We start from the raw sequence: 25225 nt of genomic DNA on the forward strand, positions 1-25225 counted from the left end.
TATCGGCCCGATCCAATCCGATACGATATTTCCTGATATCGGAAGGTATCACTCAACACTACTCGCCACCAAGCGATCCTAAGAAAGGCTGGCCGGGCGATGGATCGAGCAGCGTCTACTGGCCATACCACCTTGGATACACCCGATCTTGTCTGATCTCGGAAGCAAAGCAGGACTGGGCTTGGACAGTACTTGGATGGGAGACCTCCTGGGAACACCGGGTGCTGTAGGCCATTTTGATGACGTTTTGCCCTACTGCCCAGCTCGGCTAGCATGGAACGGCGCATTGCCGGACACCGACCTTAAGTAACTTAGATGATGGAAGCCCCAAGGCCTCTGAGCCAGTTGGCAGCTAAGTACGCTACCCCGCCGCCTTCACGCAGGCCTGACACCGAGCTCCTTGCCATGGCTAGGAGTGCTTATTGACTCCGCAGCTCGCCGTGTGGAAATGATGGCGTTAAAAGCACACGGGGCCGTGAAGGGGCCAGACTTTCAGCAGGTGCCCAGGGAAAGTTTTGGCTGCCAGCCACCTAGCGAGGGCCAGCAGAAGTAACATGTTTCTCTGCAAAGAAGCTTGTGTAACCAAGCCAGACGGCTGACAAAGAGCTAACCTCAGTACAAGGAAGGCAAGGAAGGAATTGGGGAGGGGGGGTGATTCCTGCTAGGGCCCTGAAATCATAAAACAGGCAGGAGAGTCTGACGCATGGTGACGGAGAGGTTGTAGGGGCAGATAGGGGGTGTTGTCACGTGCGAGCACGTGTGCATGCTGGCTTGTGTGTGAGAGTGCACTTCCTAGGTGTGGCGCGCTGCAGACAGTCAAAGGGATTGTTCCCTTTCATTAAAAGTTAATCCCCGGCTGCAGGCTATTAGAAAGCAACTAACCGCGCTCTACTCACCCTACCCGGGTCTACCGGTGAGTCTCGCCTCTGCTCCCGGCCTGTGGCATTGGCCGTGAAGAAGACGTTCCGTCGACAGCGCTGCAGCCGATCAGTGAGCTCAGCGGCTCTGAGTGGGGCGTTGTGTCTACAAGACCTTTTAAGGAAGCCAGCAAAAAAATTGAAGAGAAGGGAAAGCACAAAAGGACCTGGTCTTGCTGAGCACTGGAAAGGGCAGCCGGCAGCAAGACTTCAAAGTAGAAAAGCAACAAGTGAGAGGCTTGTTTCTGCCTACGGCCACACCACCCTGAACACGCCCTATCTTGTCTGATCTTAGAAGCTAAGCGGGATTGGGCCTGGTTAATACTTGGATTGGAGACTGCCTGGGAATACCAGGTGCTGTAGGCTTTTGCTTTTTCCTTCCTTCCACCAGCAGGGGTCACTCTCTTCTATGCCTTTTTTCCATTCCCTTTCACAAGTGCACACATTCATTCTCTTTTCTTTTTTTCATTAGCTTTCTCTCTTGCGCTATTTCATCTCTGCAAAATACCAGCATCCTTCTGATCACCGTGGGCCTCCAGCATTGTTGCTTCTTTACTTTTAATACTAGGCTCCTTTTCACCAGGACCAGCGTCTCCCGTGTGGCTGGAGGCAACAACCGGTAACCCCAAGCAGAAGACCTTTGCAGGCAACACGACCCTCCCCCCTGAAGAGCAGCTCAAAGTCACTGGGAACCATCTCACCCTCTTCCTTCATTCACCCCTGGACGTCTCGCTCCGCCCCCAAGTTACGGGTCCAGCTTGATCTTTCTGTCACATTACCGCGATGAAGGGTTTAGCCTGCAGGAGACCCTGCGCCGAGACATTTTTGAAGACACCTGATGCGGCGGGTGAATCACTGCTAAACAAACCACACCTGTAGGGACGGCACAGCCTTTGCATGGACCCTTCGGAGCCCGCCCCGTCACGGCCAGATTGCTCGCCACCAAGCGATCCTGAGAAAGGCTGGCCGGGCGATGGATCGAGCAGCGTCTACTGGTCCTACCACCTTGGATATGCCCGATCTCGTCTTATCTCAAAAGCAAAGCAGGGCTGGGCTTGGACAGTACTTGGATGGGAGACCTCCTGGGAACACCGGGTGCTGTAGACCATTTTGATGACGTTTTGCCCTACTGCCCAGCTCGGCTAGCATGGAACGGCGCCTTGCCGGACACCGTCCTTAAGTAACTTAGATAATGGAAGCCCCAAGGCCTCTGAGCCAGTTGGCAGCTAAGTACGCTATCACGCAGGCCTGACACCGAGCTCCTTGCCATGGCTAGGAGTGCTTATTGACTCCGCAGCTCGCCGTGTGGAAATGATGGCGTTAAAAGCACCCGGGGCCGTGAAGGGGCCAGGCTTTCAGCAGGTGCACAGGGAAGGTTTTGGATGCCGGCCGCCTAGCGAGGGCCAGCAGAAGTAACATGTTTCTCTGCAAAGAAGCTTGTGTAACCAAGCCAGACGGCTGACAAAGAGCTAACCTCAGTGCAAGGAAGGCAAGGAAGGTGCGGAAGGAATTGGGGAAGGGGGGGGGTGATTCCTGCTAGGGCCCTGAAATCATAAAACAGGCAGGAGAGTCTGACGCATGGTGACGGAGAGGTTGTAGGGGCAGATAGGGGGTGTTGTCACGTGCGAACACGTGTGCATGCTGGCTTGTGTGTGAGAGTGCGCTTCCTAGCTGTGGCGCGCTGCAGACAGTCAAAGGGATTGTTCCCTTTCATTAAAAGTTAATCTCCGGCTGCAGGCTATTAGAAAGCAACTAACCGCGCTCTACTCACCCTACCCGGGTCTACCGGTGAGTCTCGCCTCTGCTCCCGGCCTGTGGCATTGGCCGTGAAGCCGACGTTCCGTCGACAGTGCTGCAGCCGATCAGTGAGCTCAGCGGCTCTGAGTGGGGCCTTCTGTCTACAAGACCTTTTAAGGAAGCCAGCAAAAAAATTGAAGAGAAGGGAAAGCACAAAAGGACCTGGTCTTGCTGAGCACTGGAAAGGGCAGCCGGCAGCCAGACGTCAAAGTAGAAAAGCAGCAATTGAGAGGCTAGTCTCTGTCTATTCCCACAGCACCCTGAACAGGCCCAATGTTGTCTAATCTTGGAAGCTATGCATGGTTGGGCCTGGTTAGTACTTGAATGGGAGATCACCTGGGAATACCAGGTGCTGTAGGCTTTTGCTTTTTCCTTCCTTCCACCAGCAGGGGGCACTCTCTTCTATGCCTTTTTTCCATTCCCTTTCACAAGTGCACACATTCATTCTCTTTTCTTTTTTTCATTTGCTTTCTCTCTTGTGCTATTTCATCTCTGCAAAATACCAGCATCCTTCTGATTAGTGTTGAGCCACCCCCGTAGTGTTCGAGTTCGGTTCGGTTCGTCGAACACCCGTGTGTTCGCCGAACTGTTCGTCGAACACCTTCGAACACCGTTAAAAACAATGGCAGGCAAACAAAAACACATAGAAACACATAGAAAACACCTTCAAAGGTGTCCAAAAGCTGACAAACTGCTCAGAAGACATAACTAACACATGGAAAAGTGACAATTACATATAGTCATGCGAAAATAAAAGAGGTGGAGGAGTAAAAGGAGGGGGAGACACAGATATAGGCATGTCATGCCCTTCCAAAATCCAAAAAGTGAGAAGCCGACACGGCCAGTCCGCTCCTGCCCGTGCCACCTCCGTGTCGCCGGGTTTGTGCCAGAGCCGCGGTGAACCCTGACGGCCAGCCCCCCTCTCCCAATACTGGTGCCTGTCCGCTGGTGGGTCGAGCGAGCCCCCCTGTGGTGGAGGCAGCTCTAAGCTTTTTAATTTAAATTGTCTCTCTAATTTGAATGAATACACTTTAAATCCATTTACAAGGATCTATTGGAGGGCAAGTCTCATGCCAGCAGCCGCGTAATTCCAGCTCCAGTAGCGTCCACTAAAGCTGCTGCAGTTAAAAAGCTTTTATAAGGATCGAGCTCGGCTGTCCACCGCAAGGCATCCTAATGCCAGTCCCAGCCCCTATGCCTTGGGGTGCCTCCTGATGCTCTTCACTAAGTATCCCATGGTCCCGAATCATTTCCTTTGAAAAAATTAAGTGTCTAAACTACAGGTGGTGTAGCTTGCTTAACAGCCGAGATAATCCGCTGACTAGCAGACACTGCTACTAGGCACAAAGTATTTCCTGGGCTAGATGCAGTTAAAAATTTGTAATTAGATACTCTCGTTGGATGCTGAGAAAGCATTCCATAGAGTCTCCTGGCACGCCATATATGATTCTCTTAAAAAGCTTGGGGTAGGGGTCTAGGGGACCCTTTTATAGCCAAAGTCACGGCCCTGTATCGCAATACGTCACCTAGGCTGAAGATAAATGGAACTGTAGCACCCTGAGGGCTCGGTTGCTACAGACGTATTGCACCTCACCCAGAGGTGTGATATCTCACTCTCAGGTAAGGATGGAGTGTGGATCAGGACCCGACACCTGCATGCATTACACCACATTGCCGTGGGGCAGGGTGACCAATATGCCCCTGAGATGGGCACGACAGTCCCTGTCCCTGGCTGGAGTGGGGGGAGGGAACACTGAGGAAGGGGAACCCTGTAGTGCAGGAGCAGGGAGGAAGCAGTTCCTGGGTGCATTGAGAAGGGAGTATAAAAGGTGGGCACCATCTTAGTTCAGTGCAGAGAAGTCTGAGCAGAAGTGGCAGGGAGCAGGGGCTCTGCATGAGCTCTGCTCCGGAGGCGGGCCTAGTAACAGAGGCCCAGGCCTGGAAGAGGGAGAAGGAAGGAAGAGGAGCGGAGAAGGCTCCAGGAACGAGGAATGAAGGGATCCCAGGGGTGCGGACGGGCGAGTCGCCACCGCACGCCCGAATCCACCTGCGTGGAGGGGTCAGGCCAAAGGGGGAGACCGGTCCCCGAACTAGTGGAGGCAGGAAACGACCCTCAGCTAGAAACCGGAGGCTCTGACATTTTATGTGGCGCAGCCCCTCGCTACACCCACTAGGAAGGCACCACATAGGGTCAGGGAAACTGGCGCCAAGTTTACCAAGAGGAGGCCCGAGGCAGCCGGACAGAAATGTTGGTAAGAAAGGCCAGACAAAGGACACACAAAGGGGGTCCTGTGAAGTGCTCCAAAGTTATCTGGGAGTTGTCTGAGCCCCTCACCTGGTGAGCACAGTACGACGTGGGCAGCCGTTACCTGCAGACGTGGTCTGGATAATAAGAACTGTGAGTAAAGGCCCTGGACTGCATCACTGACTCCGTGTCGTTACTGCTGCTGCCCTGCACCATCAACCCCATCCTCCGCATACACTGCCCTGAGGCTATACTCCTCCCGTGGGGAGTTATGCTACGCTCTGCTGCACCCACAACACCAGCCTCAGCGGTCTGCCCTGTAGCAGCGGTTCACTCTGACCGCAATCCACGGGTGGCGTAGTCGGACATTTAAACATCAAAACCACATAAATAGTTCCGCCACTGGTTTGACCGCCCTGAGCAACGGAACCGGGTCGCCGCCACGAAGACTACAACCACCAGCATCCACCAAAAAGGGTCCGGCTCCGGGTGTCCCAAGGCCCAGGGGTGCGTCAGAACATTTTCATCACCTTTCACAATCACCAATGGGACAAGGCAGGGATGTCCTCTGTCCCCTCTCTTATACATCCTAGTGACGGAGCACCTGCTCTCATCAATTCGCCATAACCCCAATATTAGGTGGATTGAGGTGGGAGGCACCGAGTACAAGTGCTCTCTATTTGCTGATGATGTCCTAGTATATATCACTCAATCACATATATCCATCCCTGCTGTTATGGCTGAAATAGATCACTTTGTTACATGGTCAAATTTTAAAATCAATGCAGCGAAGTCTGAGGCCCTCGATGTCTCCCTCCCCAAATCCATATAGGATTCCATCCAGTCCAACTTTCCCTTTGCCTGTCCCTCACAGGGTATCAAATACTTAGGAATTCCTATTCATAGAGACCTCTCCCATCTATGTTATCTTAATTTTGGGCCCTTTATTGAACAACTCCATACAGACCACGGTTGGCAAGTTAGAACTGTAAGATTCACTACGTGAACCGCTGGTGTTTTGTGGAAAAGCACATGTACACTGCGTTCCAAATTATTATGCAAAAAGTGTTTAGGAGTGATAAGGGAAGAATTTGTTTGTTTGTCAGTTAAACTCATTGATGGTGATGTGTGTCAGGGCTCTTTATATCACTGTAAGCAATTGCAGACACCTGTGCTAATTAGTTTGGCAGGTGTGTCCAATGAAAGGCAAGACTATTTAAGAAGGCTCTCTCACATTATTATGCAGCCTACATTTTCTGCCAAAATGGGAAAGAAAAAGGATGTGTCGGCTGCTGAGAAGCAACAAATTGTGGAGTGTTTAGGTCAAGGCATGACTACAATCAACATTGTGCGATGATCAGGATGAAGTGTCTTGGCAATCAAGAAGTATGTAGCTGATTCACAGTACACACGTGTGCGTGCTGATAAGGGCAAATTGAGGACTCTTTCCTACAGGCAATTACGTCAGGTTGAAAGAGCAGCGGCCAAAAAGCCTTGTCATAGCAGCAGACACGTTTTTGAAGCTGCTTGTGCCTCCAACGTCCCCCGAACAACAAGATGCAGGGTCCTTCAGAGGTTTGCAGCTGTGCATACGCCATCCTGTCGACCTCCTCTATCCACTTCACACAAGCAGAAACGGCTCCAGTGGGCCAAACATTACATGAAGACTGATTTCAAAACAGTTTTGTTCACGGATGAGTGCCGTACAGCGCTCGATGGTCCAGATGGATGGAGTGGAGGATGGCTGGTTGATGGACACCCCACGCAAACACGGCTACAGCGCCAACAAGGAGGAGGTGGAGTAATGCTTTGGGCTGGAATCATGGGGAGAGAGATTGTCGGCCCCTTTAGGATCCCTGAAGGCGCTAAAGATGAACTCCATAATGTATGTGGATTTTCTCAAACAGCACTTCCTGCCATGGTTCAAGAAGAAGAACCGTGTATTTCACAGCAAGATCATTTTTCTGCATGATAATGCACCATCTCATGCTGCACATAAAACATCTGCATCTCTGGCTGATATGGGCATAAAAGGGGACAAACTTATGGTGTGACCCCCATGCTCCCCTGACCTGTACCCCATTCAGAACCTTTGGAGCATCATTAAAAGGAGTGTCTATGATGGCGGGAGGCAGTTCAGATCTAAGCAACAGCTCTGGGAGGGTATTCTGTCCTCATGCAAAACAATTGAAGCAGAAACCATCCAAAACCTGACAAATTCAATGGACGAGAGAGTTCAGAAGCTCCTTTCGAACAAGGGGTCCTATGTGAAAATGTAACATCACCTAGAATAAAGTTTTGAGTTGAAAACTGTTTGATTTCAGTTTCTAACAACCTGCTAATGCTTATAATTTCAAAAATGACCATTTTTTTGGTCTTTATTAAAATGAAAAGGTTGATCGAAAAGTTTGGGGGATCTAAGAGTGTGGCAACCCAGTAGTCATGATTACTTCGAATTCTGACAATATGAGGGTCATGCTGCAGGTAGTGCAGCAAGAAGGCACTTATGTGTCTTGCGCATCTCGGAGCCCCAAAATTATTTTCCAGGCTAGATGCAGCTAAAAATTATTATTAATTTTAAATCTGGTGAAGCTTTAGTATAGATGGCCTAATAGGATCAGTGCTGCACACTGCTACAAAGCCCAAATTATTTTCCAGCCAAGATACAGATAAACATGATTAGTAATTTGAAAGCTTAAAACGGTTGGTAGGGTGATTTTAACCAATCATCAAGCTTTTACTCTGCCCAGGATGACACAGGGGTAGAAAAGTCATTTCGGATCCATGATTTGTTCATCTTTATGAACGTGAGTCTGTCTACATTATCAGTGGAGAGCCGCGTGCGCTTATCTGTCAGCACACCACCAGCAGCGCTGAACACACGTTCAGACAGAACGCTGGCTGCGGGGCATGACAAGATCTCCAAGGCGTAAGTGGCTAGCTCCGGCCATTTATCCAGATTGGAAGCCCAAAAAGAGCAAGGGTCCAGTGACACAGTCGTGGCTTCAATGTTTACTTGGAGATACTCCTGTACCATCGTCTCTAGGCGTTGACTATGTGTCAGACTTCTTGTCTCCTGTGGCCTTGCAAAGGATGGGCTAAAAAAGTGGTGAAATGATTCCGCAAAATTGATGTTACCAGCAGATACTGTGGTTCTGTTACGGTTTGAGTGCTGAACACTTGACGGTCCCACGGTTGGCAAGTTGGAACTGTGAGATTCACTACGTGCACCACTGGTATTTTGTGGAAAAGCACATGTAAGATTCTGCAACAGTCTCTGCTGATACTCCTGCATGCGTGCATCCCTTTCTATGGCAGGAATAATTTCTGCAAATTTACTTTTGTACCGGGGATCTAACAGTGTGGCAACCCAGTAGTCAGGATTATTTCTAATTCTCACAATTCGAGGGTCATGTTGCAGGTAGTGCAGCAAGAAGGCACTCATGTGTGTTGCGCATCCAGGAGCACCAAGTCCCTATTGTGTTGGTGGCGAGGTAACAATCATGCTTCCTTCCTCTGTCCTCTCCCCCGAACCTCGCACAACAGAAATGTGATCAAGGTCTCCCTCATCTGATGAGTCTTCCATCAGTTCGTCCTCCACTTCTTCCTGGGCTCCTGCACCTTCCTCACTAGTTTGGCTGCTACCATGCGCCCTGGTAAAACCATCTCCCCCACCCTCACATGCCTGCCGCCTTGGTGCTGCCGACCGTCTGGATCTTGTAGATGTTAGCCCTTCCGCATACAACTCCTCCTCCTCTACTTCCTCCACCTCCTCTTGTGCCACCACCTGACTCCGAATTCTGTTTAACATGTGCTCCAGCATGTAAATCACCGGAATAGTCATGCTGATAATGGCATCGTCAGCACTAAACATCTTCGTCGCCATTTCAAAACTGTGCAGAAGGGTGCATAGGTCCCTGATCTGAGACCACTCCTCCAGCGTGATTTGCCCCACCTCTGAATCTCGTTGACCCAGGCTATACGTCAGAACGTATTGCACCAGGGCTTGTCGGTGCTGCCACAGTCGCTGCAACATGTGCAGAGTTGAATTCCACCGGGTAGGCACATCGCATTTTAGCCGGTGAAGTGGCAGGCCCAACGACTTCTGTAGAGATGTAAGTCGCTGAGCTGCGGGATGCGAACAGCGGAAGTGAGCACACAGCGACCGTGCCCTCTGCAGAAGGCCATCTAGTCTGGGATAGTGGGCTAAAAATTGCTGGACAACCAGGTTCAACACGTGAGCCATACAAGGCACGTGTGTGACATTGCCCCGGCGAAGGGCCGCACCCCGGTTTGCAGCATTGTCGCACACGGCCTTCCTTGGTTTCAGGTCCAGTGGAGACAACCATTCATGAAATTGGTTCTCCAGAGCTGACCACAACTCCTCAGCTGTGTGACTCACATTTCCCAGACATTTCAATGTAAAAACCGCCTGATGACGTTGAGCCCTACTGCCAGCATAGTAAGGAGGTGTGCAGGATCCCTTCTGCGCAGTTAGAAAGCTTGTGGCATGACCAGACAGGCTTTGGGTGCAGGTGGAAGACCGAGAGGAGGTTGAGGAGGCAGAAGCAGTGGAGGAACTTTGACATAAAGAGGATTGTCGCACAACTCGTGGGGACGGCAAGACTTGGACAGCAGCCCCTTGTCCTGCTGTCACCATAGTTACCCAGTGCCCAGTCAGCGACATGTAACGCCCCTGTCCATGCCTACTCGTCCAAGTGTCTGTGGTGAAATGCACCCTGTCACACACAGAGTTTCTCAAAGAAGCGGTGATGTTGTGTGCGACATGCTGGTGGAGCGCAGGCACACCTTTCTTTGAGAAGTAGTGCCGACTGGGCATCTGGTACTGGGGCACTGCGACGGACATAAGGTCTCGAAAATCCTCTGTGTCCACCAGGCGGAAAGGCAGCATTTCTGTAGCCAAGAGCTTGCAGATGGTGAAATTCAACCTCTTAGCTTTCTCATGGCTAGGAGGAAATGGTCTTTTACTTGTCCACATCTGAGGGACCGAGGGCTGGCTATTGTGCTTAGACGGGGTTGATAAGGGTGTCCCCGGCAAACTGCCGGTCTGTGAGGAAGATGCAGGTGGACATGTTAGGTTGCCTTGATCCAAAGGTGGTGCTATCGATGTCGGACAGCGCTCAACACCAGCTGGTGTTACCACCTCCAAAGAAAATGATGACCTGCCAATCACGCTGGCTGTTGCGGGTAAAGAGGTGGCAGGTCTGCGCCCCAAAACAGGTGTGACTGCTGTCCCCCCAGTCACAGAGGATGAAGAGGCCGCGGATGCACAAGATATGGCAGACGGTGGCTGGCCCGGCCGGCTAGGCCGCATTGTAGCACACTGAGCTTCCCACTGCAACTTATGTTTCATGTCCATGTGCCGGTTCATGCATGAAGTACTCAAACTATGTATTTTTTGGCCTCTACTTAGCTTTTGCTGACAAATGTTACAGATAACACGAGTTGGGTCATCTTTATCGATCTGAAAAAATGCCCAGGCTATGCAAGGCTTAGCACCCATGCGACCTGAAGAGCCACCACGACTTGTGGTGAGAGGCAGAGTTGTGTTTGAGGATGCAGTTGTTGACGTGCTTCCAGTACTACGTCTCTGTCCAGGAAGGCGCAACCTGACCTCGTCGTCACTAGCATCTTCCTCCACCTCCTCTGCTGACCTCATCTCTTGGCTGACTGTGGGTTGAGAGTAAGTGGGATCTCCGACCTCATCATCATCACCCTGTGCGTTATCACACCCGTCGTCCTCAGAGCCAACCTGTTCCTGCCCTGACAAAAAACTAAAGTTGTCGCTCCAATCAGGTATTTGAGTCTTATCATCGTCTTCCTCATTGTCTCCACCAACAGGAGTTACAGTTTGGGAATGAGGGTCTACATTATGGTCAGAACCTTCTGCGTCTGGTCCTGGATCCGACTCATAAAGATTCTGGGCATCAGTGCAGATCATTTCCTCGTCTGGATTCACAGAAGCGCTGGAGTCGACCTCTGATTCCCAGGCTATAGTATGAATAAACAGCTCTGCAGACTCAACCATCTGTTCTACCTCATACTCAGACGGGCAGCTGGAGATTTTGGAGCTGTGAGGAAGCAAGTGCGATTGGGGTGACACCTTTGAGGACTGGAGTATTTGTGATGTTGAAGTTGATGTGGAGGAGAGCCCACTTAAAGGAGCACTTGATCTCCGTTGAAGCACCTGCTGTTTTTGTGCCTCATCTGGAATTTGTAGCGATTGGCGTGGCCGTAAGAAAGGGATCTTATCACATTGTCCGCTAAAAGAAGTAGACATTTTAGTTTGGCTGGAAGATGGTCTTTCTTCTGCAGATGTTACTGTTGCTTTAACACCTACCCCATGGACACAACCTTTTTTCCCCTTCCCAACACGCCTATTCCCCTTTCCACCAGCAGCAGGCCTTTTTCCACTCATTTTGGTGGTTAACTAATTCACAACTCTGGAGTTGTTTGCACAAAAAAACAATGGATGGGAACCGAGCAGAGCTGAGTGGCCAAACTGTGGTATTAGGCCAAAACTATTGGCTGGGTTAGATGCAGAAAAAAATTATATTCAATTTGCAACCTGATGGAGGTCTGTATAGATGGATTAATAGAACAAGTCCCACACACAGCTAGAAGCCCAATATTTTTTCAGAGGTAGATGCAGAAAAAAATATATTCAGTTTGCAACCTGATGGAGGTCAGTATAGATGGACTAATACAACAAGTCCTACACACAGCTAGAAGCCCAATATTTTTTCAGAGGTAGATGCAGAAAAAAATATATTCAGTTTGCAACCTGATGGAGGTCAGTATAGATGGACTAATACAACAAGTCCCACACACAGCTAGAAGCCCAATATTTTTTCAGAGGTAGATGCAGAAAAAAATATATTCAGTTTGCAACCTGATGGAGGTCAGTATAGATGGACTAATACAACAAGTCCTACACACAGCTAGAAGCCCAATATTTTTTCAGAGGTAGATGCAGAAAAAAATATATTCAGTTTGCAACCTGATGGAGGTCAGTATAGATGGACTAATACAACAAGTCCCACACACAGCTAGAAGCCCAATATTTTTTCAGAGGTAGATGCAGAAAAAAATATATTCAGTTTGCAACCTGATGGAGGTCTGTATAGATGGATTAATAGAACAAGTCCCACACATAGCTAGAAGCCCAATATTTTTTCAGAGGTAGATGCAGAAAAAAATATATTCAGTTTGCAACCTGATGGAGGTCTGTATAGATGGATTAATAGAACAAGTCCCACACATAGCTAGAAGCCCAATATTTTTTCAGAGGTAGATGCAGAAAAAAATATATTCAGTTTGCAACCTGATGGAGGTCAGTATAGATGGACTAATACAACAAGTCCCACACACAGCTAGAAGCCCAATATTTTTTCAGAGGTAGATGCAGAAAAAAATATATTCAGTTTGCAACCTGATGGAGGTCAGTATAGATGGACTAATACAACAAGTCCCACACACAGCTAGAAGCCCAATATTTTTTCAGAGGTAGATGCAGAAAAAAATATATTCAGTTTGCAACCTGATGGAGGTCTGTATAGATGGATTAATAGAACAAGTCCCACACACAGCTCGAAGCCCAATATTTTTTCAGAGGTAGATGCAGAAAAAATATATTCAGTTTGCAACCTGATGGAGGTCAGTATAGATGGACTAATACAACAAGTCCCACACACAGCTAGAAGCCCAATATTTTTTCAGAGGTAGATGCAGAAAAAAATATATTCAGTTTGCAACCTGATGGAGGTCTGTATAGATGGATTAATAGAACAAGTCCCAAACACAGCTAGAAGCCCAATATTTTTTCAGAGGTAGATGCAGAAAAAAATATATTCAGTTTGCAACCTGATGGAGGTCTGTATAGATGTATTCATAGAACAAGTCCCACACACAGCTAGAAGCCCAATATTTTTTCAGAGCTAGATGCAGAAAAAAATTATATTCAATTTGCAACCTGATGGAGGTCAGTATAGATGGACTAATAGAATGATGCTATGCCCAAAAGATTTTACTTCACTAGGTGCAGTAAAAAAATTGGTATTCTATACACAGGTGGTATATCTTGCAACACAGATAGGCTACTCCACTGACTAACACACTCTGCAATAGGCCAAAAAGGATCAGCTTTGCTAGATTCAGCCAAATGCTGTGAAAAAAACTTGCACAGCACTGGCACAGACCTGCCTGGCAAAAACTGATAGGAACTGATGTAACCTAGTCCTGAAAAGGACTCCAATTACAATTAGTCTTTACTCCCACAATCTATCTATTTAAGAGCACAGACCTGCCTGATAAAAGTCGTAGGAAATGCTGTAACCTAGTCCTTAAAAGGACTGCTATCTGTAGATTTGTGCGAAAATTGGCTTGAAATTAACAAACAACAGCGGTGCCGTCTAACACGCAGCTGCAGCAGTGAGAAAATGGTGGCAACGGGGAAAATGGCTTGGTCTTATAGGGCAAGGACATGTGACATACACTGCCAATGACACATGCCCTTGCTTGTGTGAAAAAAAACACTTCGCTCCGTGTGTGCGCTGCTGATAGGCTGACAGATTGCACCTCCCCACTGCAAATGCGGGAAAGAGAAAAAAAATGGAGATCTTCATTGTTCCTGCAGAGATCCATCCCCTGCCCCTCCCCCCACCCCGCTGTACACTCAAACTGCGTATTAACATTAATTTTCATCATTACTGAGAAAAAATCCAATTATGATTTTGGTGCACGAACAGTTATTGAACATAACCTCGAACAGCAGAATTTTTCTCAAATTGTTCGTGTTCGCCGAACGGCTCGAACACCGCCCAAAACAGCTCGAATTTGAGATTGGCGACCAGTTCGAGTAGAACAACGCTCATCTCTACTGGTTAGTACTTGGATGGGAGACCACCTGGGAATACCAGGTGCTGTAGGCTTTTGCTTTTTCCTTCCTTCCACCAGCAGGGGGCACTCTCTTCTATGCCTTTTTCCATTCCCTTTCACAAGTGCACACATTCATTCTCTTTTCTTTTTTTCATTTGCTTTCTCTCTTGCGCTATTTCATCTCTGCAAAATACCAGCATCCTTCTGATCACCGTGGGCCTCCAGCATTGATGCTTCTTTACTTTTAATACTAGGCTCCTTTTCACCAGGACCAGCGTCTCCCGCGTGGCTGGAGGCAACCACCGGTAACCCCAAGCAGAAGACCTTTGCAGGCAACACGACCCTCCCCCCTGAAGAGCAGCTCAAAGTCACTGGCAATCATCTCACCCTCTTCCTTCATTCACCCCTGGACGTCTCGCTCCGCCCCCAAGTTACGGGTCCAGCTTGCTCTTTCTGTCACGTTACCGCGATGAAGGGTTTAGCCTGCAGGAGACCCTGCGCCGAGCCATTTTTGAAGACACCTGATGCGGCGGGTGAATCACTGCTAAACAAACCACACCTGTAGGGACGGCACAGCCTTTGCATGGACCCTTCGGAGCCAGACCCGTCACGGCCAGATTGCTCGCAACCAAGTCTGATACAACTCTCCTGTTAGGTTTTTTTTAGTTTGCTGGTCACATGACCATTTTGCCTATTTAATCCGGCTCCGCCCTCCTGGCTTTGCTGGACTTCATTTGTATTTACTACTGTTGAGCTAGCTTGTTGCTCTGTTGCCGTTCTCTGTTAGTTTTGCTAGGTCTTCTGACCCCTATGCCTTTTTGTTGTGTGTTTGTCTTTGACTGCTACTATTTCTGCTAGGAGGTGTCCAACTTTTCCCAGTCCCTAGATCTTGTAGGGATCCCTCCCTCACATCTATAGGTCTGCGTTCAGACTAGCTGAGGACTTTAGCGGGTCTGATCGCAGGATCAGGTTCCCCGTTACATCGTAGGGATCTAGTTTAGTTCTTTTGTAGGGATAGATCTCCTTTCTTTCCTTAGTCTCTGTAGCAGATCATAACAGTAATTCCAGCCATAAAAAAAAAAAAAAAAAAAAATTCTCTAAGGATAGATCTCCAGTTTTCCATCATGGTCTCGGTGCAAGATTTGGCTCAACGCTTGCAGGGACTCTCTCTGGAGGTGACCAAGCTCCAACAACACGTGAGTAGCTGTTCTGGAGCGCATTTTGTGGAACCTAAGGTAACAACAAGATTTTTTTTCTTTTAAAAATGCTTGTCTATTATATTTTAGTTTGAGACCCGGATCCTCTGGTGATGAATCATGGCGCATAGGGATCATAATGTCACTTTTGCGCAAAGATCCTCAGGGATGGGCCTTCTCTCTCCAACCTAGTGATCCGTGCTTTAGATCAGTGGATAGTTTTTTTTCTGCTTTGGGTTTGTTGTACGATGATCCTGATCGTGTCTCATCTGCTGAGTCTGAATTAAGACGTTTGAGGCAGGGATCAGGTAATGTGGAAAAATATTGTTCTCACTTCCGTCGGTGGTCTGCCCAGGTGGGGTGGAACGATTCTGCTTTGAAAAGCTTGTTTCTTGCAGGGCTATGTGAAAGGGTAAAGGATTTACTGATTGCTTATCCCACACCTGGAAACTTGCAGGAGGCAATGCAATTAGCTATACGGGTGGACAGGAGACTGCGTGAAAGGGTTAATGAGAGCAAATCCTCTGCTATGTCAGCTTCGAGTCCTGAGAGGTTATGTGCTGACAATGGAGAGCCGATGGAAATTGGGGTGATGGCACCCCGCTCTCAGGAAAAAGACCGTCGACTTTCTGAAGGCTTGTGTTTCTATTGCGGAAATTCTGGTCATTTTATTAAGAGCTGTGTGCTTCGTAAGAAGAAAGAAAAAAAAATGGTCAGTCATGCTCGTATTGCCTGTTTAAATTCTAAGGGAGTATTCCTATCTGCCACTACTGCTGTTCAGGATGAATTAATTGAATTTCGGGTATTTATGGATTATGGATCTACTCTGAATGTGATTGATGGGGGATTCTTGGAAAAACTTAGATTAGAACCTAAAACTTTGTCATCCCCTATTGCTGTGGTTTCTGTCGATGGCTCTCCCTTGAAGTGTGTTACTCACAAGGTCTGTGAATTTCCCCTCACTATTAATGGTATTCATCAAGAGAATTTGGATTTGGTGATATTGGATAATTTGCCTTCTCCAGTAATATTGGGGTTACCCTGGTTAAAATTGCACAATCCTGTACTGGATTGGTCTACCAATGAAATTAAGTCCTGGAGCCCTAAGTGTTATGACAAATGTTGTAACGGGTGCATTACTGCTGTGGATAGAGGGGAATTGCCTGTACCTATTCAGGATTTTTGGAGAGTTTTTTCTGAGGAGGAGTCGCAGGTTTTGCCTCCCCATAGAGACTATGATTGTACCATTGAATTTGTCCCTGGCGCGACTCTTCCTAAGAGTCGTTTATTTAATCTTACTATTCCTGAAAGAAAGGCTTTGGAAGAATACATACAGACAAGCTTGGCCGCCGGTCACATTAGGCCTTCCAAGTCTCCTGTGGCTGTTGGATTTTTTTTGTAAAAAAAAAAGATGGCGGTTTACGTCCTTGTCTGGACTTTCGTGAGATTAATAAAATTACTGTACGCAATCCTTACCCACTGCCATTGATTCCTGATTTATTTAACCAGTTAGTGGGGGCCAAGTGGTTCTCTAAAATTGATCTCCGGGGGGCATACAATTTGTTGCGCATGAAGGAGGGTGATGAATGGAAGACTGCTTTTAACACTCCTGTGGGTCATTTTGAGAATCTGGTTATGCCTTTTGGTCTCACCAATGCTCCAGCATTTTTTCAGAATCTTATTAATGATATCCTTAGACCTTTAATCGGCAAAAATGTGGTTGTGTATTTGGATGACATTTTGATTTATTCGCCGGATCTGGAGTCTCATTGGCGGAGCGTACGTGAGGTATTACAGTTATTAATGGACAATTCGCTTTTTGCTAAGCTGGAGAAATGTGAGTTCGCTGTACAGAGAATTAGTTTTTTGGGCTACATTATCTCCAGTGAAGGTTTTGAGATGGACCCGGTTAAAGTTCAAGCTGTGCAGGAATGGCCTAGGCTTATTGGTTTGAAATCGATACAGAGGTTTTTGGGTTTTGCCAATTATTACAGAAAATTCATAAAAAAAATTTCTATTATTGTCAAACTGCTGACCGATCTCACCAGGAAAGGTGCTAATGCGGTTCAGTGGACTTCTGAGGCCATTGAAGCTTTTGTGTTTCTAAAGCAGAGGTTCACCTCTGCTCCCATCCTTATGCAGCCTGATGTGACTAAGCCGTTTTTGGTTGAGGTTGATGCTTCTTCGGTGGGGGTTGGTGCGGTGTTGTCTCAGGAAAACAAGGATGGAGTACATCCCTGTGACTTTTTTTCAAAAAAATTTTCCGAGACTGAACTTAATTACGATATTGATAATCGGGAATTGCTGGCGATTAAACTCGCATTTGAACACTGGCGTCATCTCTTGGAAGGTGCTGAATTTCCCATTCAGGTTTTCACTGATCATAAAAATCTGATCTATCTTGATGCTGCCAAGCGCTTGAATGCCCGTCAGGCTAGGTGGGCACTTTTTTTCTCGCGGTTTAATTTTTCCGTTACTTACATCCCGGGTACCAAGAATGTTAAAGCGGATGCTTTGTCTCGCAGCTTTTCTCCCATGGTCGGTGTTGAGGAGGAAGAGGAGACCATTTTACAAGAAGGTGTTGTGATTGCTGCTTTGGACTCTCTTCTATGCCTTTTTTCCATTCCCTTTCACAAGTGCACACATTCATTCTCTTTTCTTTTTTTCATTTGCTTTCTCTCTTGCGCTATTTCATCTCTGCAAAATACCAGCATCCTTCTGATCACCGTGGGCCTCCAGCATTGTTGCTTCTTTACTTTTAATACTAGGCTCCTTTTCACCAGGACTAGCGTCTCCCGCGTGGCTGGAGGCTACCACCGGTAACCCCAAGCAGAAGACCTTTGCAGGCAACACGACCCTCCCCCCTGAAGAGCAGCTCAAAGTCACTGGCAACCATCTCACCCTCTTCCTTCATTCACCCCTGGACGTCTCGCTATGCCCCCAAGTTACGGGTCCAGCTTGCTCTTTCTGTCACATTACCACGATGAAGGGTTTAGCCTGCAGGAGACCCTGCGCCGAGACATTTTTGAAGACACCTGATGCGGCGGGTGAATCACTGCTAAACAAACCTCACCTGTAGGGATGGCACAGCCTTTGCATGGACCGTTCGGAGCCCGCCCCGTCACGGCCAGATTGCTCGCCACCAAGCGATCCTGAGAAAGGCTGGCCGGGCGATGGATTGAGCAGCGTCTACTGGCCAAACCACCTTGGATACGCCTGATCTTATCTGATCTCGGAAGCAAAGCAGAGCTTGGCTCAGCAGTACTTGGATGGGAGACCTCCTGGGAACACTGGGTGCTGTAGACCATTTTGATGAAGTTTTGCCCTACTGCCCAGCTCGGCTAGCATGGAACGGCGCCTTGCCGGACACCGACCTTAAGCAACTTAGATGATGGAAGCCCCAAAGCCTCTGAGCCAGTTGGCAGTCAAGTACTCTACCCAGCCGCCCTTCACGCAGGCCTCACACCGAGCTCCTTGCCACGGTTAGGAGTGCTTATTGACTCCGCAGCTCGCCGTGTGGAAATGATGGCGTTAAAAGCACCCGGGGCCGTGAAGGGGCCAGGCTTTCAGCAGGTGCTCAGGGAAAGTTTTGGATGCCGGCCGCCTAGCGAGGGTCAGCAGAAGTAACATGTTTCTCTGCAAAGAAGCTTGTGTAACCAAGCCAGACGGCTGACAAAGAGCTAACCTCAGTGCAAGGAAGGTGCGGAAGGAATTGGGGAGGGGGGGGATTCCTGCTAGGGCCCTGAAATCATAAAACAGGCAGGAGAGTCTGACGCATGGTGACGGAGAGGTTGTAGGGGCAGATAGGGGGTGTTGTCACGTGCGAGCACGTGTGCATGCTGGCTTGTGTGTGAGAGTGCGCTTCCTAGGTGTGGCGCGCTGCAGACAGTCAAAGGGATTGTTCCCTTTCATTAAAAGTTAATCCCCGGCTGCAGGCTATTAGAAAGCAACTAACCGCGCTCTACTCACCCTACCCGGGTCTACCGGTGAGTCTCGCCTCTGCTCCCGGCCTGTGGCATTGGCCGTGAAGCCGACGTTCCGTCGACAGCGCTGCAGCCGATCAGTGAGCTCAGTGGCTTTGCGTGGGGCGTTCTGTCTACAAGACCTTTTAAGGAAGCCAGCAAAAAAATTGAAGAGAAGGGAAAGCACAAAAGTACCTGGTCTTGCTGAACACTGGAAAGGGCATCCGGCAGCCAGACTTCGAGGTAGAAAAGCAGCAAGTGAGAGGCTCATCTCTGCCTACGGCCACACCACCCTGAACATGCCTGATCTTGTCTGATCTCAGAAACTAAGCAGTGTTGGGCCTGGTTTGTACTTGGATGGGAGACCACCTGGGAATACCAGGTGCTGTAGGCTTTCGCTTTTTCGTTCCTTCCACCAGCAGGGGGCACTCTCTTCTATGCCTTTTTTCCATTCCCTTTCACAGGTGCACACATTCATTCTCTTTTCTTTTTTTCATTTGCTTTCTCTCTTGCGCTATTTCATCTCTGCAAAATACCAACATCCTTCTGATCACCGTGGGCCTCCAGCATTGTTGCTTATTTACTTTTAATACTAGGCTCCTTTTCACCAGGACCAGCGTATCCCGGGTGGCTGGAGGCAACCACCGGTAACCCCAAGCAGAAGACCTTTGCAGGCAACACGACACTCCCCCCTGAAGAGCAGCTCAAAGTCACTGGCAACCATCTCACCCTCTTCCTTCATTCACCCCTGGACGTCTCGCTCCGCCCCCAAGTTACGAGTTCAGCTTGCCTTTTCTGTCACATTACCACGATGAAGGGTTTAGCCTGCAGGAGACCCTGCGCCGAAACATTTTTGAAGACACCTGATGCGGCGGGTGAATCACTGCTAAACAAACCACACCTGTAGGGACGGCTCAGACTTTGCATGGACCCTTCGGAGCCCGCCCCGTCACGGCCAGATTGCTCGCCATCAAGCGATCCTTAGTAAGACTGGCCGGGCGATGGATTGCACAGCGTCTACTGGCCATACCAACTTGGATACGCTCGATCTCATCTGATCTCGGAAGCAAAGCAGCACTGTGCTTGGACAGTACTTGGATGGGAGACCTCCTAGGAACACCAGGTGCTGTAGACCATTTTGATGACGTTTTGCCCTACTGCCCAGCTCGGCTAGCATGGAACGGCGCCTTGCCGGACACCGACCTTAAGTAACTTAGATGATGGAAGCCCCAAGGCCTCTGAGCCAGTTGGCAGCTAAGTACGCTACCCCGCCGCCTTCACGCAGGCTTGACACCGAGCTCCTTGCCACGGCTAGGAGTGCTTATTGACTCCGCAGCTCGCTGTGTGGAAATGATGGCGTTAAAAGCACCCGGGGCCTTGAAGGGGCCAGGCTTTCAGCAGGTGCCCAGAGAAGGTTTTGGATGCCGGCCGCCTAGCGAGGGCCAGCAGAAGTAACATGTTTCTCTGCAAAGAAGCTTGTGTAACCAAGCCAGACGGCTGACAAAGAGCTAACCTCAGTGCAAGGAAGGCAAGGAACATGCGGAAGGAATTGGGGAGGGGGGGGTGATTCCTGCTAGGGCCCTGAAATCATAAAACAGGCAGGAGAGTCTGACGAATGGTGACGGAGAGGTTGTAGGGGCAGATAGGGGGTGTTGTCACGTGCGAGCACGTGTGCATGCTGGCTTGTGTGTGAGAGTGCACTTCCTAGGTGTGGCGCGCTGCAGACAGTCAAAGGGATTGTTCCCTTTCATTAAAAGTTAATCCCCGGCTGCAGGCTATTAGAAAGCAACTAACCGCGCTCTACTCACCCTACCCGGGTCTACCCGTGAGTCTCGCCTCTGCTCCCGGCCTGTGGCATTGGCCGCGAAGCTGACATTCCGTCGACAGCGCTGCAGCCAATCAGTGAGCTCAGCGGCTCTGAGTGGGGCGTTCTGTCTACAAGACCTTTTAAGGAAGCCAGAAAAAAAATTGAAGAGAAGTGAAAGCACAAAAGGACCTGGTCTTGCTGAACACTGGAAAGGGCATCCGGCAGCCAGACTTCAAAGTAGAAAAGCAGCAAGTGAGAGGCTTGTCGCTGCCTACAGCCACACCTCCCTAAAGACGCCCAATCTTGTCTGATCTCGGAGCCTAAGCAGGGTTGGGCCTGGTTATTACTTGGATGGGAGACCGCCTGGGAATACCAGGTGCTGTATGCTTTTGCTTTTTCCTTCCTTCCACCAGCAGGGGGCACTCTCTTCTATGCCTTTTTTACATTCCCTTTCACAAGTGCACACATTCATTCTCTTTTCTTTTTTTCATTTGCTTTCTCTCTTGCGCTATTTCATCTCTGCAAAATACCAGCATCCTTCTGATCACCGTGGGCTTCCAGCATTGTTGCTTATTTACTTTTAATACTAGGCTCCTTTTCACCAGGACCAGCGTCTCCCGGGGGGCTGGAGGCAACCACCTGTAACCCCAAGCAGAAGACCTTTGCAGGCAACACGACCCTCCCCCCTGAAGAGCAGCTCAAAGTCACTGGCAACCATCTCACCCTCTTCCTTCATTCACCCCTGGACGTCTCGCTCCGCCCCCAAGTTACGGGTCCAGCTTGCTCTTTCTGTCACATTACCGCGATGAAGGGTTTAGCCTGCAGGAGACCCTGCGCCGAGCCATTTTTGAAGACACCTGATGCGGCGGGTGAATCACTGCTAAACAAACCACACCTGTAGGGACGGCACAGCCTTTGCATGGACCCTTCGGAGCCTGCCCCGTCACGGCCAGATTGCTCGCCACCAAGCGATCCTGAGAAAGGCTGGCCGGGCGATGGATCGTTCAGTGTCTACTGACCATACCACCTTGGATACGCCTGATCTCGTCTGATCTCGGAAGCAAAGCAGGGCTGGGCTTGGACAGTACTTGGATGGGAGACCTCCTGGGAACACAGGGTGCAGTAGACCATTTTTATGATGTTTTGCCCTACTGCCCAGCTCGGCTAGCATGGAACGGCGCCTTGCCGGACACCGACCTTAAGTATCTTAGATGATGGAAGCCCCAAGGTCTCTGAGCCAGTTGGCAGCTAAGTACGCTACCCCGCCGCCCTTCACGCAGGTTTGACACCGAGCTCCTTGCCACGGCTAGGAGTGCTTATTGACTCCGCAGCTCGCCATGTGGAAATGATGGCGTTAAAAGCACCCGGGGCCGTGAAGGGGCCAGGCTTTCAGCAGGTGCCCAGGGAAGGTTTTGGATACTGGCCGCCTAGCGAGGGACAGCAGAAGAAACATGTTTCTCTGCAAAGAAGCTTGTGTAACCAAGCCAGACGGCTGACAAAGAGCTAACCTCAGTGCAAGGAAGGCAAGGAACGTGTGGAAGGAATTGGGGAGGGGGGGTGGGTGATTCCTGCTAGGGCCCTGAAATCATAAAACAGGCAGGAGAGTCTGACGCATGGTGACGGAGAGGTTGTAGGGGCAGATAGGGGGTGTTGTCACGTGCGAGCACGTGTGCATGCTGGCTTGTGTGTGAGAGGGCACTTTCTAGGTGTGGCGCGCTGCAGACAGTCAAAGGGATTGTTCCCTTTCATTAAAAGTTAATCCCCGGCTGCACACTATTAGAAAGCAACTAACCGCGCTCTACTCACCCTACCCGGGTCTACCCGTGAGTCTCGCCTCTGCTCCCGGCCTATGGCATTGGCCGCGAAGCTGACATTCCATCGACAGCGCTGCAGCCGATCAGTGAGCTCAGCGGCTCTGAGTGGGTCCTTCTGTCTACAAGACCTTTTAAGGAAGCCAGCAAAAAAATTGAAGAGAAGGGAAAGCACAAAAGGACCTGGTCTTGCTGAGCACTGGAAAGTGCAGCCGGCAGCCAGACGTCAAAGTAGAAAAGCAGCAAGTGAGAGGCTTGTTTCTACCTACGACCTCACCACCCTGAACTCGCCCGATCTCATCTGATCTCGGATGCTAAGCAGGGTCAGGCCTGGTTAGTACTTGGATGGGAGACTGTAAAATAATACTCTACCTGTAATATTTTTATCTACTGAGGACTTCTCAAAGTATCAATATCACGATATTCTTATAAAAAAATGTATCTATTTATTCTTGGATTGTCCATTAAAAAGAATCAGATTGCAGCAGGTACATACAATAATTAGTTAGAAAGTAATTGTCCATTTGTCCATAATTAGCTTAATCTTTCCTTGGATCCTGGCTGGTAAATCATGTCTTTGTCCAGCATGTGTCCAGGCCTACATGTCATCTGCTTCTCAGCATGAAGATTCTGTGTCTTGTGGGGTAGGCAGCGCAAGAGAGCCCCCCCTTTCTGTACCATGGGCTTTTATAGCCAGTCGTATGGACACCTGTTCTACATATGGTAGTTAATCAAAAACACACACACAAATAGCGCATGTCAACTAGACACGATGGCTGAGGCATAGAACTCAGAAAAATGATTATCGATTAACATTCCAAATGAATTTCCATAATTAACCATTTAACATTTCCCCCTTTTTTGAGAATAAAAGGACTTTAACTGAAAAATCTCAAAAGAAGATACATTCATCAATCATTTTTTCTTTCCTTCTTCCTTGGCAATATCATTAAATTTCCATAATAATAATAATAGTAATAATAGTATCAATATCGGATTATTGCTATATAATGATGTGAATTCATGTTATGGTAAGCCGTGACTAATATTCATTTAATATGTATAATTATACTTCCCTATATCTAAATTGAAGCAATCGCGGGTTCAATCGTCATCATCTGATGTCATCGGGTCGTCGTCTCGTCTTCTTCTTGGTTCTTTTATAACACAGTCTTTAGATGAAAACTCCTTTGAAATAAATTACAGCATGTAGATATTGTACAGTCCATAATTGTGTTCATTATTGTTCAGTCCATAAACTGTACTCTTTATTAGAAAGATCATGTGTGTCAGTTGATAAGAAAACAAAGTCCATGGATGAAATGTAGCTTTAATATCTGTGCAGTGTCACCTGGACTTACGTTGGATCGTCTTTGGAATCTTCCGTGTGTCCGCACTGGTCTCGTGTCACTTTTGGAACAGATGTGACGTCTTTGGTCAGTAAAGCAAGGGTTAACTTGACACTTTCCTGCTTTATATAGCACCATAACCAGTACTCAGTCCTTTATATACAGGACACATAAGCCAGGTATTACCTGTTCACCAGCTTTCATTGAAGCGTTGCAGGTGATAAGAAACCACTGGAACGTGATGAAACTTGAACACAACACAGTACATATAGGATCATCGTCCTCTGCCGTCCTGGTGATCAGTGGTGTGAATTGTGTTGTATGTAATGGACACAGTCTATTATAACACTCAGCATTCACACCTGTTACCTTGTGAGACGTCCGGATATCAGTTGCTTCTTCTTGTAACTTTTGAGAATCTCTTTGATTTATAAAAATTAAAAGTCTTTATTAAGATAGAATTCATAATTGCGATGTCTTGATTGAAGTCTACATTCCCTAATCTGATACCAAATCTGGCAGTTTTTCCTAACCTATAATATCACAGCGTACCATAGCAATCAGTAATATCCATCTAATTATTATAAAAATATTAAAATAAATTATGTTTGGAATAATAAACAATAATAGATAATAATTCATTATCAATCAAGTTCTCCATATGATAGAACATTTTTATGTCATAGGTGTAATTACCTTTTCCAACCCATAGGTGTCAGTGTATTTTGAAAAAACAAGTTTTTATATCTTTATTAAACCAATAATATCAAAGAATGTATACTACTGAACCAAAATGAATAAATATATGAATGTATGAATGAATGAATGAATGAATAAATGAATGAATGAATTGTTGTGTTTACTCAGAAAATGTAAACATTTTTTTCCTTAGCAATATATATTTAATGAAGCAATACTCTTGTATTAGACATTACTTTATTAAATATTAATGTGTTTTCTCAATTGAGATATTGAACTCAAATAAAATCAAATGAGAATTAAAAAATGAAAAAATAGAAAAATAAGAAATATAAAGTAAGAATAAAATTTTAAAAATGAAAAATAAAATTAAGAGTAAAAATAAGAATAAAAATAAGGCCTTTAAATTTTAATGACAAATGCAGAGTAATTATATTCTCCATAAAAAATACCCTTATATCTCCATTATCTGGATGATTTCATATTTGTCATAACCTTGTACCACCAAAAAATATTAAATTATGCAACTTTGCATGTAATACCC

General features: G+C 47.8%; 1 non-coding gene and 7 pseudogenes across 1 annotated transcript; all 8 read left to right on the plus strand.

The window, feature by feature from the left end:
- The first annotated feature begins 113 nt into the window (after positions 1 to 113).
- On the plus strand, positions 114 to 233 carry LOC141267763 (5S ribosomal RNA; annotated as a pseudogene).
- Positions 234 to 1164: 931 nt separating this feature from the next.
- On the plus strand, positions 1165 to 1283 carry LOC141269144 (5S ribosomal RNA; annotated as a pseudogene).
- Positions 1284 to 1904: 621 nt separating this feature from the next.
- On the plus strand, positions 1905 to 2024 carry LOC141270001 (5S ribosomal RNA; annotated as a pseudogene).
- Positions 2025 to 18240: 16216 nt separating this feature from the next.
- On the plus strand, positions 18241 to 18359 carry LOC141270066 (5S ribosomal RNA; annotated as a pseudogene).
- Positions 18360 to 19290: 931 nt separating this feature from the next.
- On the plus strand, positions 19291 to 19409 carry LOC141266639 (5S ribosomal RNA). Its single transcript, XR_012320669.1, has one exon. It is a non-coding gene; the product is annotated as a 5S ribosomal RNA (ribosomal RNA).
- Positions 19410 to 20030: 621 nt separating this feature from the next.
- LOC141269431 (5S ribosomal RNA) lies at positions 20031 to 20150 on the plus strand (annotated as a pseudogene).
- Positions 20151 to 21091: 941 nt separating this feature from the next.
- On the plus strand, positions 21092 to 21210 carry LOC141269664 (5S ribosomal RNA; annotated as a pseudogene).
- Positions 21211 to 21831: 621 nt separating this feature from the next.
- LOC141268201 (5S ribosomal RNA) lies at positions 21832 to 21951 on the plus strand (annotated as a pseudogene).
- The last annotated feature ends 3274 nt before the right edge of the window (positions 21952 to 25225 follow it).

The sequence above is a fragment of the Phyllobates terribilis genome, unplaced genomic scaffold (genome assembly GCF_046119375.1).
Source record: "Phyllobates terribilis strain yellow unplaced genomic scaffold, ASM4611937v1 Scaffold_4__5_contigs__length_816908805, whole genome shotgun sequence".
Taxonomy (NCBI): domain Eukaryota; kingdom Metazoa; phylum Chordata; class Amphibia; order Anura; family Dendrobatidae; genus Phyllobates; species Phyllobates terribilis.